This window comes from Zootermopsis nevadensis, unplaced genomic scaffold (genome assembly GCF_977971745.1).
Source record: "Zootermopsis nevadensis isolate Lab colony 2312 unplaced genomic scaffold, Znev_1.0 Znev_ptg000002l, whole genome shotgun sequence".
Taxonomy (NCBI): domain Eukaryota; kingdom Metazoa; phylum Arthropoda; class Insecta; order Blattodea; family Termopsidae; genus Zootermopsis; species Zootermopsis nevadensis.
The window spans coordinates 13,583,123-13,601,250 of NW_028259134.1; the positions used below are offsets into that span (position 1 = coordinate 13,583,123).

The 18,128-nt window shown below is 36.4% G+C and overlaps 1 protein-coding gene and 1 long non-coding RNA gene across 16 annotated transcripts in view; one reads left to right on the forward strand and one right to left on the reverse strand.

Annotated features, from left to right (window-relative positions):
- The window catches only part of SK (small conductance calcium-activated potassium channel), a 349,222-nt gene that overhangs the window by 184,024 nt on the left and 147,070 nt on the right, over positions 1–18,128 (reverse strand). The window contains exons 1-2 of one of the 10 annotated variants that reach the window (XM_022077941.2): positions 6,460–6,600; positions 4,799–5,010 (exon numbers count right to left, since the gene is read on the reverse strand). The exons of 7 other annotated variants lie outside the window; for them this stretch is intronic. The gene's annotated coding sequence lies outside the window, so the exon portion shown is untranslated. Of the gene's footprint in view, positions 1–4,798; positions 5,011–6,459; positions 6,601–8,791; positions 8,855–18,128 lie in introns of those variants that run through there. 2 more of the 10 variants (XM_087350057.1, XM_087350053.1) reach the window with 2 other exon arrangements.
- LOC110836600 (uncharacterized) lies at positions 5,473–12,803 on the forward strand. 6 transcript variants are annotated; one of them, XR_002545370.2, is made up of 5 exons: positions 5,486–6,299; positions 6,580–7,525; positions 9,740–9,849; positions 10,395–10,723; positions 11,968–12,803. It is a non-coding gene; the product is annotated as an uncharacterized LOC110836600 (long non-coding RNA). The 6 variants fall into 6 exon arrangements; XR_002545372.2 differs by lacking the exon at positions 9,740–9,849 and having other exon boundaries at positions 5,473–5,574; XR_002545369.2 differs by lacking the exon at positions 9,740–9,849 and having other exon boundaries at positions 5,487–6,299.

Genomic DNA, 18,128 nt, shown 5'->3' on the forward strand with positions numbered 1-18,128 from the left:
TTTTTCCACGAGGCTTTAAAAATTGGCCATGTTTCCTTGTAAAAATTCCCAGTATCAAGAGGTCTACTGCACATTGACGTGTGAGATGGGTATGGAGAAACGAAATGTATAACTAAAAGTTCAATGACCTGACGTCTCCATCATAACGACTTTTGTTTATTTATTGTAAAAGAAGATACACACGACCTTATAGGCTTTTTCGCCGTTAACCTACGGCAACTTCTCCGACATTATTACCTTGCGGGACAGTCCTACTAGGCATTATAACAACAAAAACTATTCTTATAACCTTGAAAGTTTCTTCTGTGTGCAGACATATTCTTGCCAAGAAGTATGGTGAGTGGAGGTAAGTTTTACCCTATTCAGACTCATTTACTCTGTTAGATATAGGTAAATTCGTTTCTCGATCCAGCTCCTCCTCCGCACTTGGGGTAAAATTTCTGCGGAAAGTCTTATACAGAAGATATAAATGCTCCAGAGGGTTTATAGACTTTCCTCCAGTACGAGGGGCACTATATCATTTATACACGTCTTTGGAGTTTTATTTCCGAGAAATTTGTTACAGACTTAGTGGCTCGATTAGATAGTACGGATATATAATGGTAACATCGACCGTTATAGAATAGTCGTAATAAATATGACCTATATTCTGAAATTTCTGCTTCGAATCTGGCATTGACTACACTGGTTGAGGTATTTCTTCTTTGTTCCTAGTGTTTTCTGAGAAATTCCAGGGCAATGCATTCATGTAAGCTACAGCAACCAGCATTTAAATCCACATTCACTAGCCACATGTGACACCAGCCACCACCAGACCACATCCTGAGTCAGATGAATCAAAGCCATGCCCTGATCGTATTTTATCCGGATCCATCCTAACATTATCCCCCCATCTATTCAAATTAATCTCTACCATTCAGAGTAGTCTAAGTGATTGTGTGCCATTGAACTAAATCATATTTTTGTGTATTTATCTTCGTCTCGGTTTAAACCCACACGAAAGGCAGTATGACCTCTGAAACGTTGGTAAACATCTACCAGACTACACAGCGCAACAACCCAGAAGATAGAAATCTTCATACTCATCGCCCTGATGACGGAGGCAGTATGACCTCTGAAACGTTGGTTAACATCGATCAGACTACACAGCGCAACAACCCAGAAGATAGAAATCTTCATACTCATCGCCCTGATGACGGAGGCAGTATTACCTCTGAAACGTTGGTAAACATCGACCAGACTACACAGCGCAACAACCCAGAAGACAGAAATCTTCATACTCATCGCCCTGATGACGGAGGCAGTATGACCTCTGAAACGTTGGTTAGCATCGACCAGACTACACAGCGCAACAACCCAGAAGATAGAAATCTTCATACTCATCGCCCTGATGACGGAGGCAGTATGACCTTGAAACGTTGGATAACATCGACCAGACTACACAGCGCAACAACCCAGAAGACAGAAATCTTCATACTCATCGCCCTGATGACGGAGGCAGTATGACCTCTGAAGCGTTGGTTAACATCGACCAGACTACACAGCGCAACAACCAAGGAGACAGAAATCTTCATTATTATTGTTGTTGTAATTATTATTTCTGTTATCATCGCCATCATTAGTACTTCAGAATGCCGAGCTCATAATTAATAAAACAGTCCTGCAACAAAAACGGGGGACTCCAGGTTTTACTGTAATCTTGAGTTTTATCGCGGAGCCTTTATTACCCTCAATATGAATACAGCAATAGGCTGCAGCACTGGAGTCCATACCTCCATTCCACATTTCCCTCATTTCATAATTTATTCAACCTTTCCAGACTACACAATCTCTTAACGTACTGAATTTCAGATGAGGAATGAAGTGCATACGTCATGACGTCTCACTGCTATCTGGGTATTTCCCACAGCGCAAATCAAATAAAAGATGGTTTATGGTATATTTAATATTGCCGCATCTGTTGCCTTAGTTTGCAAAAAGACTACATCTGAGAACATAAGCTGGCATTAACCATAAACTCTCGGAAGCACAAAAAATTATTTAATTAATATTGAAAATATCAATTACTACCTCAAAGAAAACACAACACGTCTCCAATACAAATGTAAATACGGTTAATTCTATGTAGGTAAATAGTTGCTGTTTATTCTGAGATAAGTACAAAATCCATAATAAAAACACTGTACGCAAAATGCAGACTTACTGAATAGTGAAGCAGGTAATATATATAATTGTTTCAATTGTGCTTCGAAGAGTAAATATGTGGAAACGGTATTACCTACTTTAATGAACAGCCTACTAATATAACATTTTCTAGACACTGGGGTAAACCACGACACACCTAGCTACATAAAATTTGAGGTAAATATCCTAACCGAGATTCAAACCTGACAACTCCGCAATACAAAACAGGAAACCCACTACTACACTCCAACTTTTAGTGTCAGTCGAAAGAAAAATGTTACCACATTGGTCTAAAAAGGGATAAGCAACTATTTGTGGTTCTATTACATTTATGCAAATTTTTCTGATCATTCCGCTTTTAACTTTGGAGTTCACTTGCAATGTAAAGAAATTACTTCATTTGACCGACTTTTACAGCAGCTTATACACGGCCTAACTACAGTTATACAGTAAATCAGTAGAGTTTGCTTTTTAATGATGAGCCGGGACTAGCTACGGGCTGGACGACCGGGGTTGGATCCCCGACGGAGGCAGAGGATTTTTCCTCTAGCCTCTGCGTCCAGACCGGCTCTGGAGCCCACCCAGCCTCCTCTACAATGGGTACCGGGGTCCTTTCCTGGGGGTAAAGCCGGCCGGGACGTGATGCTGACCACTCACCCCCATCTAGTGCTGAGGTCAAGGAAGAGAGGAGCTATACCTCCACTGACCCCAAACGCCTACATGGCGTATAGTGGAACAAACTTCACTTTACTTTGCTTTTTAATGAAAAGAGCCTTTATATATAACAACTAAATCAATATAGTTCGTGATTAACCAGTGCGAAGGTCCAAAACATAAGCAACAGACTAACTAACGTGTCCATCACTCATCACTTGACATTTGACATACATCTGCATTTACTCTAATTATCAGCAAGAATTGTGCAATGCGGGATTCGCACGTCGTATATGAGCGTTATGACCCGCACCCAATTGGAAATATTCTAGCGTAACAAAAAAAGGAAACAGCGATCACATTTAAAATATTCTTGTATCTAAATACTGCTCATTGAATGTTCACAGATTTCACTGACTAGCGAATGAGCACAAAATTTAAGGTGCATTAGAAGAAGAAGGTTACCGTTTGCTGTTTACAAAACACAATCAATAAACTTATATGAACAGTATTTGAATAAAAATTTCCTTGGATATTTTCCATCGTCTAGTAAAACAATAAAATAGAAGACGACGTTTCAGAGATGGGGCTCTATCTCCGTCTTCAGGTACCTACTCTGTTGGGCCCAATATATAGAGCTAATCCCTATCTCCAGACAAAGTAAAAAAGTGAAACTTTTAGATTTCATATATATGAACAGTACTTTAAAAAGACATTTTAACGTTTGAACCTGGGCTCACTCCAAATGAAATTTTATAGAAATCTGCGAATCATATTCTAAAATAAAAATATGTTAATGAATTGTTAAACATGTAACTGTCATATTCTGACAACAGAACCCGACTATTCAATACCTGAGCCTGACAATGGACTTATTCATGAGGCAGTTTAATCCACCACCGTAAACCCCATTAACAAATCAAACGAACAATAGCACGTGATCTCTCGTTACATATACTGTCCTTTTCTGGTGATTTACTTTACCAACCACACTTCGGACAAATTTCATTTATAACTCCATATTCAATATTAATAATTCACGAGCCTTCATGCTAACGAATTCTAACTTCGCAACCGTTCTTATTTTCATAATACATTTTCAAAGCACATATTATTTTCTCCTATATACGAAGTTTCCTACAAATTTGTCAGTACCACACTACAGAAAAAACGTAACTACAAATCTATTGATAATAAAGACACAACTTTCAGCGGTCAAGTTACGTGGAAGTGAACAACGAAATCAACTGTGCAGCTGCCGACCAATTATTTATTTAAAAAAATATTCTTCAATTTCATTGCTTATGTACCGTCGAATGGTGTGATGATTTGAAAATGATGAATTGGAACTGATGTGGAGAAAAGTATATATTACCTACTTAAAGAACTAGCCCAGAATTTACGTACAGGGACCGAGGAAAACCAAATGAAAAACCTGTAAGGTCGCCGATTTCGTGTTCGAGTTTCGAAACCGAAACCTCCCGAGTATGAAACAGCAGTGTCAACCATTGAACCACGAACTCGGATCTTCCGTGATGCAAGTACCGTCCTTTGGATAACGTTACATGCCAATGCACACGAAAGTCGTAACTGATGTAAATTCATGTAAACGTTCAGCGTGGTATTACATGAAGTATGGTTTCATAAAGTGCGACCTTTTTATGCTCAGCGCTTTATAACAAACCATCGTCTTATAAATTGTTTGATTTAAAAGACAGACTAAAAGATAAATGTTTTTGACACTGATAATGACCTCTTCAGGTAGAAACGAGTTTGGCACTAACTGGTTTTTCAAAGTGTAAACAGTTTTGTTTGTATGCATGATTTTATATGTTTTAGATAAACAAAATAATAGTTTTATTCGTTGTTTGCACTGTATTTATTATATGGCACATCAATTAAAGTGTTAGCTTTGGAATTTAAATTCATTCCATGAATCTCGGTTGATTAATTCACTCACTTGTATTTATGTCCTGTTGATCTTCGTCTGGCACAATACTTCCGACTGATGCGCTTAGCCGCCATCTTGTGTATTAATATTGCACGTCCAACTCATGACGAATGCAAGGTTGCAATGAGTGCAATGAGTCCATTCGAACTCAGGTCAAACGCATATATCTTTTTGCATAGGTGATTGTGACGCACCCGGTGCTAAGTGGACAGTCTTGAGATCTCAAGTAAAGAAGTAAATACAAATTATGACGTTATCTAGAGACAGCAACCAAAGCGTAATTCATGCAATGACATCATTAACCGCCAATCATAAAGAATTTAAAACAATGTGTTCACAAATACATAAAATAACAAAATCATTTAATCAGGTAAATATAAAGCGATTAACTTCGGAGTAATGACAGAGTAGAAATCCCTAACCGTTTTATTGATGTTTAAGTTGAATACTTAGTTCAATATTTGTGGAATAGATACAAACTCATTCATTTCTTCCAACTAGTTTCCGATTATCTTTGTAATTCAGAAGCAAAACTAAAGGAGGGACAAATTCTCTTTCGTTTCTCTGTGTCAGATACCTAGAAACTGACAAATGGCTCTACCAATCAGTAATAAAATCACAATCCAATCAGATTCGCCTGCAAGGACATAATAAGTGACAAGGAGTGAGGATATAAATAAAAGCCAAACAAGAAGTACTTTTACATTCAGACAGAAGTCATTTGGTGGTACAAATCTTGACTTTGGTCAGGCAGTACAGTGCATCGCAACTAGAAGACCTCAGTGGTAGGAGCAAAGTTAAAATTAAGATCTTCAGCAGCATGGACGATAGTCAAAGCATATTCACAGCAGTATGTGTTGGATTGTGTATCGCATTTGTTTTGTATCTATTAAAAATATATATACATTTGCGGGAAAGGATCGTGTTTATCCTGACTGCAATAATTTTAAACTACCTCGCTATAGTTGTTGCCGTTTGGGCAAGAGAACAAATGACGTCTGCAGTGAATCGCTTCAAGGATGAAATTTTATAATTTGAGATATATTCTTATACGTCTACTTTTTAAGGAACAGTAAATATCAAAGTAACTTGGAATGTTTTAAAACGAAGAAATTCCTAAATTTATATTCCAGATTTGTTTAGCAATTTTGAACACGCTAAAGAGTTTTCAATACATGTATACCTCACACAGTTTAGATATCCTGGATAATTTTATTTTATTTAATAAGTTAAAGAAGACGTTTTAGTATTGACTATATATCTAACTTATACCCATATAAGTACATGCAGTCTACGACCTATTAATCATTTAAAATGGAAGTGATGGCAGTTTAAATGCGTAATGCTGCACAGAGGTAAATATTTAAGACTAAAATCTCATAATATTGACGACATACATACCGTGTGGAAGATGATGTAAAGAACGTCAGATAGAAGTAACTTGTCTGTGAGTTAATTATAAATGTACGAGAGAAGATCACAAAATTCGTGGGCCACCTTTAATGAGCAGGTAAGTCTCTCGACACCGTATCAAACACAGAAAGATATTCAGTATATTGAGGATAATCAAATAAATTATTTTGGCAACAGATCATTAACTATGAATTAAAAATTGAATGGAGCAGACGTTAACGTTGAACGTATCGTTCACGTTTTATCTGGAAACTTACATATTTGGAAATTCGCCCAAGTAGATCCAGACTTTGGTGTCATGCATGTCTCGCAGGTAGTACTGTATTTGTTATAACTGGTAAAACTAACGGAGGAACGAATTCTTTTCCATTTTTCAGTGTTTGGAATATTGAAACTGGCAGTATCAATCCGTAATGAAACCAGAAACCAAATCAAATTCGTCTGCAAAGAAATAATTGTCGATTGGTGGGGATGAAAGTAAAAGCTACCCCCCCCCCCCCCTAATGCCGCCTCAGAAACTACTTTTACATTCAGACGCAACTCTTTGACTTCGACCTGGAAGCGTAGTCTACCGCAATCGGGAAGAGTGAGTGATAAGCGGACAGGAAAACCAAGAACTCCAGCAGCATGGACGAGAATACAAACACTCTTACAGCAATATTTTCAGGGTTGTGTTTCGCATTTTCGTTGTATCTGTTAACAAGATGTATGCACTTTCCGGAAAGGATTTCTTTTCTTTGGCTTAGAGTATTTGTGAACATTGCCACTCTTATTGCTATCGTCTTCATGATTGAAAAAGTAGGCTCGCAAGAAGATTAAAACGTATCTAACAAATCTTAATAAAGATTTGTAATTTGCGATAATATTCTTATACGCCCACATTTTAAGAAACAATACAAATCAAAGTAACTTCTTATGTTTTAAAATACAGCAATTCATGAATCTGGATTACAAATTTTATTAGTGGTTTTAGAGACATTAAATACTTTTTAATACAATTATACCTCACGGTTTAGTGATGTTGAAAATTATCATCAATGAGTATTTAAAGAAGACATTTTAATACTGTCTATATAAGTTTTATTTAAACACGCGCAAACGTACGAAGTCTTTGGCCAATTAACCATTTAAGAATAGAAGTGATACAGTTTTTAATGTGTAATGCTGCATAGAGGAAAAGACTGAAGGCTAAAATGCCACAATGATTACGACATTGTCTATACTGTGTGAAGATAAATGAAGATAACTACAGATGGAAAAAGAAATATGTGTGGGTGTACCAAGTGAAAACCATGAAAACTGTGGGCATTCACTTCTAAGCAGGTAGGTCTATCGGCACGTGAAGAACGTTTGATTATATAGCATTTATGCTAATGAAATATCCTGTTAACACAACCAGATCTCATCTACTACCAGTTATCATGGTTAAGGTTCTTCGTAGCTTCTTTTCCTGAACTATTATTCCAGCAATCTCCTCCGAGATATTACCTTAAAAGAACCGTCACTTCTTTCCACATTATATCTATTTTTAACTAGGAGACTGCTGTAAAACATTTCATGAAAAATATAATTTTAGTCATTTTAAGGGCATGCAAAGCAATCACAAGCATGGATTCATACTCTTCTAAAAATTTGGCTGAAATCAGTATGCAATTTGAAGTCTTAAATACGTACACGTTTTAAACAAATGCCTGATTATGACCCGAAGGGCCAAAACATGTATTGTATGTACGTAATATTTATGTAGTTACGCTCTGCTGACGGACATGCGTATTATTTTACACGAAAGCCTTTCCAAGTCGTCGTCACATAATACATCTCAAATAACAAGGCATAAGCAACAATCGAAACGCAATGAAGTTGGTATAGACGATCTATTAAGAACAAAATTGCTTTGTCTTAACGTTATGTTCGATCTTTAATTGCTTCAATGGCGACACGAATGAGATCCGTGGTTGATACAAGGGGATTCTGGATATATTAAAGAGACAGGTCTTGAATACAACGGGCCAACATACTAAGTCATGTTCTGCATGATTAGTATATTGAAAACGCTTGCGAATATACATTTGTTAAAAATAAAATTGTCTATGGTCGGGCTTCTTAGGTTGTTGGACTTTGTCCATCGTCCAAGGTTAAAATGCACACGACATTTCTAAAACAGGGTCCATTTTCGTCTTCCCGTGTATGGGGCAGGGACATCTATTCTGTTCGGTCCGATAGGAGAAGCTACTCTCAATCACTGGACAATCTGAATCAAAACAGCGACACAAGTATAAAGACTTGAGGTCAGGTTTTTTCGACGAGGGACAATAACAAATACAGAAAGCGTGTGGGAGTCAAAAGACTGAAACTAAATTGGAGGAGGAGATAAAATTGTCTAATCTTCAGATTCGAACGTGGAACCTTCAATTGGAAAAGAGTGTACAAATGCGTAGTTGTCAAAAGCCAGTCACTAACGTCTGCATCAAGCAATGACTTCATTTGGCAATACATAAATATTTACGTATTTGTAAAAATAAATGCCGATTCCGGAGAAATCGTTAACCATTGTATTAAAGTTAAAGTTATAGTTATCTGGAAACTTACCTATTTGAAGATAGTCGTGATCTTCATGATTCAGAAGTTTTAAAACTAAGTGAGAAAGCATCCTCTCTATTTTTTAGAGTGAGACGTATCTTGAAACATAAGTGGCTGTATCATTCCGTAATGAAATCAAAATCCAATCAGATTCGTCTACAAAGAAATAGAAGGTGACGAAGGGTGGGGGTAGGAGTTAAAGCCATCCCCTACTTCAGAAGAAATACCCTTACCTTCAGTTAGCAGTAGTTCGGTGGTGGAATTCTTTGATTTTGAATAGACAGTGTAGTCTGTTGCAAGCAGAGAAGTTTAGTGATAGAACAGAAGTTAAAATCAAGAAGTTTAGCTACACGGACATCGAAATGGAATTGAACATATTGTCAGCTGTAATAGTTGCTTTGTTTATCACGTTAGCTTTGGAACTGATACAAAAATTTCTACAACTGTCGGATATCACAAAGTTTGTTTTTATTTCGCTATTTATTTGCGTTCTGACTATAATTTCTATCGTTCGGATGCTACAAGAAATAGACATACAAGGATATTTTGAAATTTCAAACAAATCTATGATGCATCACTTCAAGAATGAACATTTATAGTTTTCGATAACATTCTTATATGCGTACAGTTTAAGGAACAATATACATGAATATAACTTGGAATATTTTAAGAAGAAACCATTTTTGACTTCGGATTTTAAACTTATGTACTTACTTATTTAGTTATTATAAAGACATTGAAGGCTTTTTAAAATTATTTATAACTTACACAATATAGTGCTGTTCAAGAATTTAATTTCCCTGAAAAATTTAAATAAAACGTTTTAATACTGTCTATAGTTATGGCTTATAAACATATAAGCGTTTGTACTGGATGGCCTATTAGCTACTTCAAAGTAGAAGTGATAAAGTTTAAATGGGCAATGTTACATGGAGTAAATCAGTAGTGACGTTACAGATTTCAATATCACGATGTTTACTACAATTGGAAACAACTTTGTGTACCTGTAATTTTGTCGGCGTAACAGGTGAAAATTGTGAAAGTCGTGGACCTATATTTCTGAACAGGTAAGTCTGCAGTAATCAAACAAATTACATAAATCAAATGCACACTTTTCTACAGGAAATTCAATGATTTTTATATTCGAACTTGCAGAAACGGAGCACATAGATGGATCGGATTTATTAGAGGTTTAAATATGTCTAAAAATGTAGGTTTTCAATTTAAGTTGAAATTTCCGCGAAGTCGTCCTTGAAAAATTGTATAGCTTTAATGAAACTCAAACATTTATTGAGTTATTATCAAATTTCAGTTATTGCTTAAAATGTTAAGAGTATAATCTTCATGACAAACTAAAATTAAAAATTTTACGACTGTAATTCATCTTAGTTTAAATCCTCATTGTGGCTAAAACATTCGTGTTCATTAACATCGTGTCTCTCTACTAGATATTTTCATATATATTACGCTAATTGTGTAATATAGATTGATTCATTAAACTCTGATAACATCTATGTTTCATTATCGTAAAGAAGAGTGAGAGCTAACGGAAATTCATAAAATGTTTACTGAATTTCTGTTTGAAAAGTTATTTCCTAATTCTATGTTTCAGGTCCCGACTTACTTGTGAAGACAGGATCATAGTATACTCAAGATTGTTTCAACCTGACCATCAAATCTATACAGACAATTTTTGGAACCACGACAATAATAACCATACTAAAACAGTAAAACACTAATTATGCTGTTAGTATCAGTGGATTTCTGTACTTTATCCACTATTTTATATTCCGAAGAGAACAGATCATTTTCGTAACTTCGTTTCCGACCTCAGATGAAAGAGTACCAGCACTTACTCGGTTGGGTTTCTTAGACAGAGCAAATGTCAGTCAATGAACTTTGTATTGTGTGTGGAGTACTAAGAAGACGGGAAATGTAGAGGTATTTAATAGTATTAATTACAGTATGGACCCCCCCCCCCCCGAATTGGTTACTGGTTTAACAGTGTTAACACGAAGATCACACGGCAACTTTATGTGAAGTTCATCACCTTAGATATTTGTTATAAACATGAGATATTTGATTATAATCACTTAAAAATTTTCTTTGAACTTAGACAAACTGATTTAATTAGGTGAGAAAACTAATAAAAAAAATTCTAGACAACTTCCCAAAACGATAAAAATAATATTTGATTTTAAAAGTCGAAAAGTAGTCTTATCATATTTGAATAGAAACGTACCAAATTTATTCCGTTCTACCAAAATACAACGGCTGCAGATACTCATTTTCCATAATAGTAATACACGAAATGCTACAGATATTACTTTTATTTCTTTAAAGTGTAAAAGAATGCCCCTGAGATAGAATAAAAAAATATATTTAAGTGATTACCTTCTTATATTTAAAATTCATCAGCCAAGCAGGAATATAAACCCCAATTTTCGAGCATTCCAAGACCATATTTAAAGAACTTTGGACCTTAAAAACTCAAACTGCGCTTGATGCAAGTCAGTATCAAATTTAATTCGCTGCTGCTGACGGAAAGAAGTATTTTAAAATTATATTACGTTACACTACGTAACATTGGCCCTTTGAGAACAATTAAGGACTCACTATTGCTTCAAGTATATTAATGGACAAGCAAAGATACTTAGAAGGCTTTCTCCTAAGGAAACCTCTAAAACCAGTTCAAAGGCAAGGCTTAAATAGTCTAATATTGAAAGGTGTCCAAGGGAGTTTGAATACTACAGCAGGTATTTCATTCAGTTATCGATGGCCCTGTTTCTCGATTCATTATGGTCACAAACTGCAATCCGAAACGTTTTAGAATATTATCAATATTTAAGAATATAAGAAAATATTTTGTAATTTAATGTGTATAGCTAGTACAACAAAAATACACCTTCATCTGAAGTAAATTAACATCAATGTCCATAGAGCATTAAATTTAGAATTAGGGAAGTATGCACACATGTAAAGTACACTTTTCTAGTATTCATATGTTACATTGTACCCCTGACTTAGATTGTTACTCGAGATTCAAAATAGTCCAGCACGCAGAAAACTTTCCACGCAAACAATTTGTTTGAAAATTCCGAAAAGTAACTCCGTATTCTTTATAGACATGTTCCCTTTAATAATGTCGCATAAAAATGTTAAGACTTTCTTCTGTTTTTTTCCAGTCCTATGCATGTTCTTCGACGACAGGCCTACGGAGATGCTTGAATAAAACACGAGAGTGAAGCCGAAATTCCCTAAAGAATATGAAGCATAATTAAATGACAAAGCATGCAACTGTTTACATAACTGTCCCCTGTCTTCAACAACGTGCATTATAAACTTTTAATTATATTCTTAATATTCGTCTGTATATCACACATATCTTATATGAAATTTAATTAATGTTCGCATCTTAATTTTCTTCAAGACTTTAACATTCTGTAATAACTACCTAACGTTAAGGCGACATTTGTGCTTAAATTGTGGTTGTCTTTGCCTCAAGCGTTTGGGCTTTATTTTAATAAATTTGTTTTAATGAAAAATATAAATTTTTATAACATGAGGTGAGTTCTGGGGCTATATTAGCTTTGTGTTAAAACTTTTCTGGTTCAGCATATTTTGTAATGCGGAAATAATCCATCCTCTGGACTAATGGCTACATTCTTAACATGTTCATCGAAATGCGAACTTTTTATTATTACTTTAATTAAACATTTCTCACAGTAAAACCCAAAGTTTTCAGTTTAAAAGTCGGATCTATTAGGAGAGCAAATCTGAGAGAGAAAGACAAAGTGAGAGAGAAGAAACGAATAAATTTGAAACAACTAATAATTAAACAACCTATGAGCCCTAAATCGTGTTGTTTTCGGTAAAGTACAATCTTGTATAGCCTGCTATAGAACTACAACCTAACATGTACAGTGCCACCTAAAGTTTAAAGGCAAATTTTATATTTATATTTAAATTGTATATATGCTTTGTTCTAAAGAATAAATTTAACAAAGGATGGTAAAAACAATTCGAAAGACCACTGAGTGGATTTTAACTTTTTTGGACCTACATTACGTATGGCAGCGCGGAGATTGATCCATGTTTGAAGTAGATTCCTATCCATGATCCCAGTTTTCGACTCATATAAGGCAGCGAGAGCCTTGTTATAAATCAGTGATAAGAGCAGTTATATTTAATTATGAAGAACGTTTATATAACTCTGAAGACCCCCCCTCCTCCCCGAATCTCAGGTCCCACGTCGGCACTAAGTTACTTCGAAACATTTCGTTACTTACGTCACGGTTATGGACCGTCACAGCAGCAACGCTATAGAACATGGCTGCGCTCTGGGAAATCTCACCGCGTACTCTGGTAAATACTGAGAAGCTGATGATGGAGACGGCAAGCTCCACTGAAACGTCGATCAATATCCGTCTAGTACCTCTAAAGACAGCTATTTTCATAGAGGTCGCTGTGAAAACTTCAAAATTCGCCCAGCATACCTCTATTGCGACCGAGTTGGCATAAATTTAGCACATTTAACAACGGCTACGCGATGTATTAAGAAATTCTCATTTTTGTGGCAAACTCTACAATAAAATATTTTCATTATTGTGGCGAACTCTACAACGATCTGACCACTAAAATTATACACCTAAATACGCAGGGCTTCATATAAAATACGATAAAATTATTACACCTTAATTTGTATTGCAAAATAATTGATTAAAGTGAGGAAATGTTTTTTAACAAAAGAGAAGGCAGTTCTGTCAAAGGGAGTTAATGAAATGCCACACGGGAGCAAAGTGAGTCACGCGCACATTATAACTGGTGTAAAAAAAGCATCTTAAACATTTCGTGACATTACAAAGTGATCTTATGCTGGTGCAAAATTAATCAATCAACAAGTTGGTCACAAATGCCAGTCATGCCCTGAAACGTATGCAGTCGCCAGACGGTGGACCATGATGCAATTTGTCTTCCTCCACCAGACTGTCCGAATGATTCGACATCGATCGGCTGCAGAGATCACCCGTAAGTTTGAACTTAAACGGAAACGGAACTGCGCTGTGAACTTTGCCTTCCCTTCTCAGCCCACTGACGCTGTCAGCTACCTTGTACACAAACATCAAAGTGTACGTATCTTAATCAGAGCTGGAAGAACTCTGGTAGTTCTACTGCAGCTGTGGCCCCTAGTTGAAAACTTTCATTTAAATTTTCTAGGATCTAACCACACGAAAGGCAGTATGACCTCTGAAACGTTGGTAAACATCTACCAGACTACACAGCGCAACAAACCAGAAGACAGATATTTTCAAGGTTTTTAACACTTTACCTGAATTCTTCAAACAAAATAATGGGACAGTACCCTGAAACAGATCACTGCTACCTCTCTACATATCCTTCCTGATTTAATTATCCATAAGTCGAAAAAATTTTGACGCAACATAAATACTACGCTATTAAAAACACGTGCTATACAAATCATAATCTGTTAACCTAATTAATAACAAAGGCTATGTTGTCTGAAGGTTTGTGGCAATAATTGATTCACATCTAGAACATTTTCTGTCTGAAATGTAAATGACACTTATAAGTAAACTATGAACAAAGACCAAAATAATTATTCTACACATTAAACACTTCTAGCCTCTTATGTGTTAGGCTGTACCATTGTGTTACTACGTTACTTGAGGTTCACAAGATCCAACAACCAGGAAACCATTTCAGCAAAATAATTTGTTTAAAAATTCCGATCAGGGACTCCTTGTTGGTAAAATACCACCACCCTTTAAAGTAATGCAAGAAAACGTTTAACAGATTTTCCTTCTTTCAGGCCTGAGGTTAAGGCTCTTCTTCGAGGACACTCCTACCGACGGATGCTTGACTAAGACAAGAAAATGACATTTTCTACAGAACATGAAACACAATTTTACACGTATAATTTTCTATGTAACTGTCCATAAAACTGCATCGTTACTTCAATAACGTTAATTCTATACTTCTAAGTAGTATTCTTAGCATTTAATGTCCACCTATACGACACACACAACTTTTATTAAATAAAATTAATGCTCGCATCTTAATTTTCTGCAAGTCTGTAAGGATCTCTTTCCGTACCCAAGGTGTAAGGCTACATTTATATTCGAGTTGTGGGTGGTTTAGACCAGTGCTTCTCAAAACTATCTGATGAGGCGAACCGGCAGTCTGCTTCAGGCCTGGACAGGCACAGGATTACGTATGGCAGCTCGAAGCCTCATCATCCTTCTTTATGTGGGATTCCAAACCACGATCTGAGAGTTAAAGTGGTCTAAGGCAACGAGGGTCTCATATATCACCTGTGACACAAACAGCTATAATAAACTATACAAATCGTTAACATAACTTTGAAGACTCCCTGAATCTCAGGTCCTGGGACACTGCCAATTTCTTCCTAGAGCATTTCATTACCATTGAGTAGCAGTTCCGAACTATTAAACGAGCACATTACTGAAGATGGCTGTCTTCTGGCATGTTACCCAGCGTAGTCTGGCAGATAGCGACCGATGAGTCAGAAAAGGTTATTGCCTCCATCGTTGGGTCAGCTTTTCTGAAATGTCGGTCAATATCAACCAGACTATACATTGCAGCATCTCGGAAGACAGCCATTGTCACACTCGTCGCTGTGAGAACCTGAAATCTTAAGCAGCGTATTTTTGTTGTGAACGAATTAGCAGAAATTTAGCGAAATTCAACATTGGCCATGCAACATATAAGAAATATATAAACATTTTTGTGCATTTCATAAATATTTCATTAATAATATTAAAGGGTCGAAATGAATACACAAAGCATAAAATACGATTAAACCCACAGAACCTAACTTGTGTTACTGCACTACAACACAACTGATGAAAGACGTGGAAAGACACTTTCAAATACTTCAAATAAGATTATAAAGTAATTAAATAAAAAGTGTGACACTTCTACCTTCAGGCCAACATAAATGCGTTCACCATTATAATTTATTTTGGTAAGAACAAGGGGGAAAGTGCCCTTGAGACGTGAGTCTTGTTTTCCCCTTGAATCTCTGTACTTTGTTTTTAAACTGATGGTTAGCAGCATTCAAACAGAAGTGCTGAATTTCTTGGTTAATAAAATTTGTCAAACTCTAATAATAGGCCTAAGTGAATTAAATAGAACGAAACATATACACGATACTAAAGATACTCCTGTAACAGAAGTCTTTGTATCGAGTCTCATATCATTTTAAAGAACTGCAAATAATCTTGTATACGCAAAGTTGAAAGGTCGGAATAAAGTTGCCTTAAAACGAAATTCACACAAATTAAATTAGTTCCGATTGCATTATCTGCACGTCTACCATATAACTCTGAACGAAATCTGTTCGCTGGTTTGAATGCTGCCTAAAACGAGGGAAATACATTCAATGGAAGCTGTAGAACAAAAGAAAATCTTTCGAGTTTGCCCGAAATGATACCTGCGGAGCCAGCCTCTCACTAAGACTTGATGAGCTAGTACAGAAGCATGAGGAGGACAACTTTCATATTCAACTGATATGGACACAAGAAAAGAGCATGTTACTTTTTGTAAATGCAGTTCATGTAATGGCCCCTGATATGTTCAGACCAAAATATTTCATTTTCATTCTTCACTATTCCACGGTAGGGAGACTTCCTTCAGAAAGTGGTGCTCGCTTAGCTGGTCACATTTTATTCGCCTCTTGTGTGTAAAGTGAAGGTTTAATTGCCTTGTTCACATTGGACCGCATCCTGTTCGGTTTTCAGCCAGTTAACAACTCTATATTTTCCTTCAGGCTTTACGATCAACATGTTCTATACGTTACTAAACTTTGTGACGCATAAAGTTGCTCAAGTGTCATTGCAACGGTTAATTACAATCTACAGGTACAAGAAGGGTAGATAAATGGAAAATGTTGGAAGGGAATTTTTGGAAAGCTGGCAAAGAACTTTGTGTAGAAGAGCGAAGCTACTGTCGTAATAAACAGCAGGTTACGAAATGTCACAAGGGAAGTATGTAACGTCCAGCAAATAATCGACACAGACACTAAAAAGCATTAAACATTTCGTGGCATTCAAAATTGAAGCGTCAGGGTTTATCCGACGCCATTATGTCTTCATTTTGATGAAGATATTAAGAAAATCTATGAAAAGCTGCGTTCATAATCGTCGGTAGTTCGGCTGTGTTTTGAGAGTCTAGGTGGCAATCGCTATACTATTCTGCTCGGTGTGTGTGTTCCTTCTGTCAGAAAGTGAGGTGAGATTTGGCGAAGTCGTGGAAAACGCTCTATATGAATTTCTACAAAATTAATGGAAATAAAAGAAAAATGAATGGGGAATAATGAACAGGAAATTCTAATTTTCAAGTTTAGTACGTCCCGTGTGAAAAGAAACCACATGATGTAGACCAAATACTTACACGGCTGGTTGAAAATAAACCCCTTCTGTCTGCGTTTGCCCTGCTCTACAGTAAACGGAAGTCCAAGCACTCAGCACGTTCGACCAATTAGCGTTAAAAATAGAACCTAGCGACGTCAAACAGAATCACTGGAACTTGTGTAAGGTAATATTTCACAGCAGTTATCTGCTAGCAAGAAAACTTATCGACATTGGTCTTTTGGGCTCTAACGCAGTTGGGTACAAGAACATGTTGGACGGCGCTACTAACAGGACGGCTAACATCGGTATCTTCAAAGCCGTCAGAACCTCAGATCTCATACAGAAAGGGCACTTCACAAGGTGATAAGGTGTAGTGGTTAGCACTCCTATTCAAATTCCGTTGGTATTCGGTTCAAATCTTCGCCGAAATTAGTGTTGGACTGACAGTCTTCAATATAGAATGCTCCATGAATGAATGAGTGGATTAAGTTCAATTTTCTGCGCCTATTTCTAGGTCAACCACACAAGCATTTATATACATTTGTTTATTTCCCAGCGCTGATAATAATAGATTAATTTTATGTATGGGAATATAAATATCAGCAAGATAAAATATATGAATGTGAAGAAAACAGGCCAAAATACAGAGACAGTAAAGATAAGAAAGGAGTTTCAGAACAAGGTAAAGAGCTTATGGATATCAAGAAGTCTGAATGGGTGTCACAGCTGGTCGCTTCGGGGGATGTCACGATAGACGGATGGTTACCTCAGAATTGCCTTTGTTTCTAGGCAAAACAAAAACAAAAACAAAACGTTCAAGTACACGCCACGTAAAGTACGAGTAAAAAGAATTTCCAGGAACACAAATGATGTTCTTCAGCTGACGAAGCACGACAATTGCAGCTTCTTTTCGTATTTCTACGGTATCACATCAATCTAAGTCCGTCCGCATG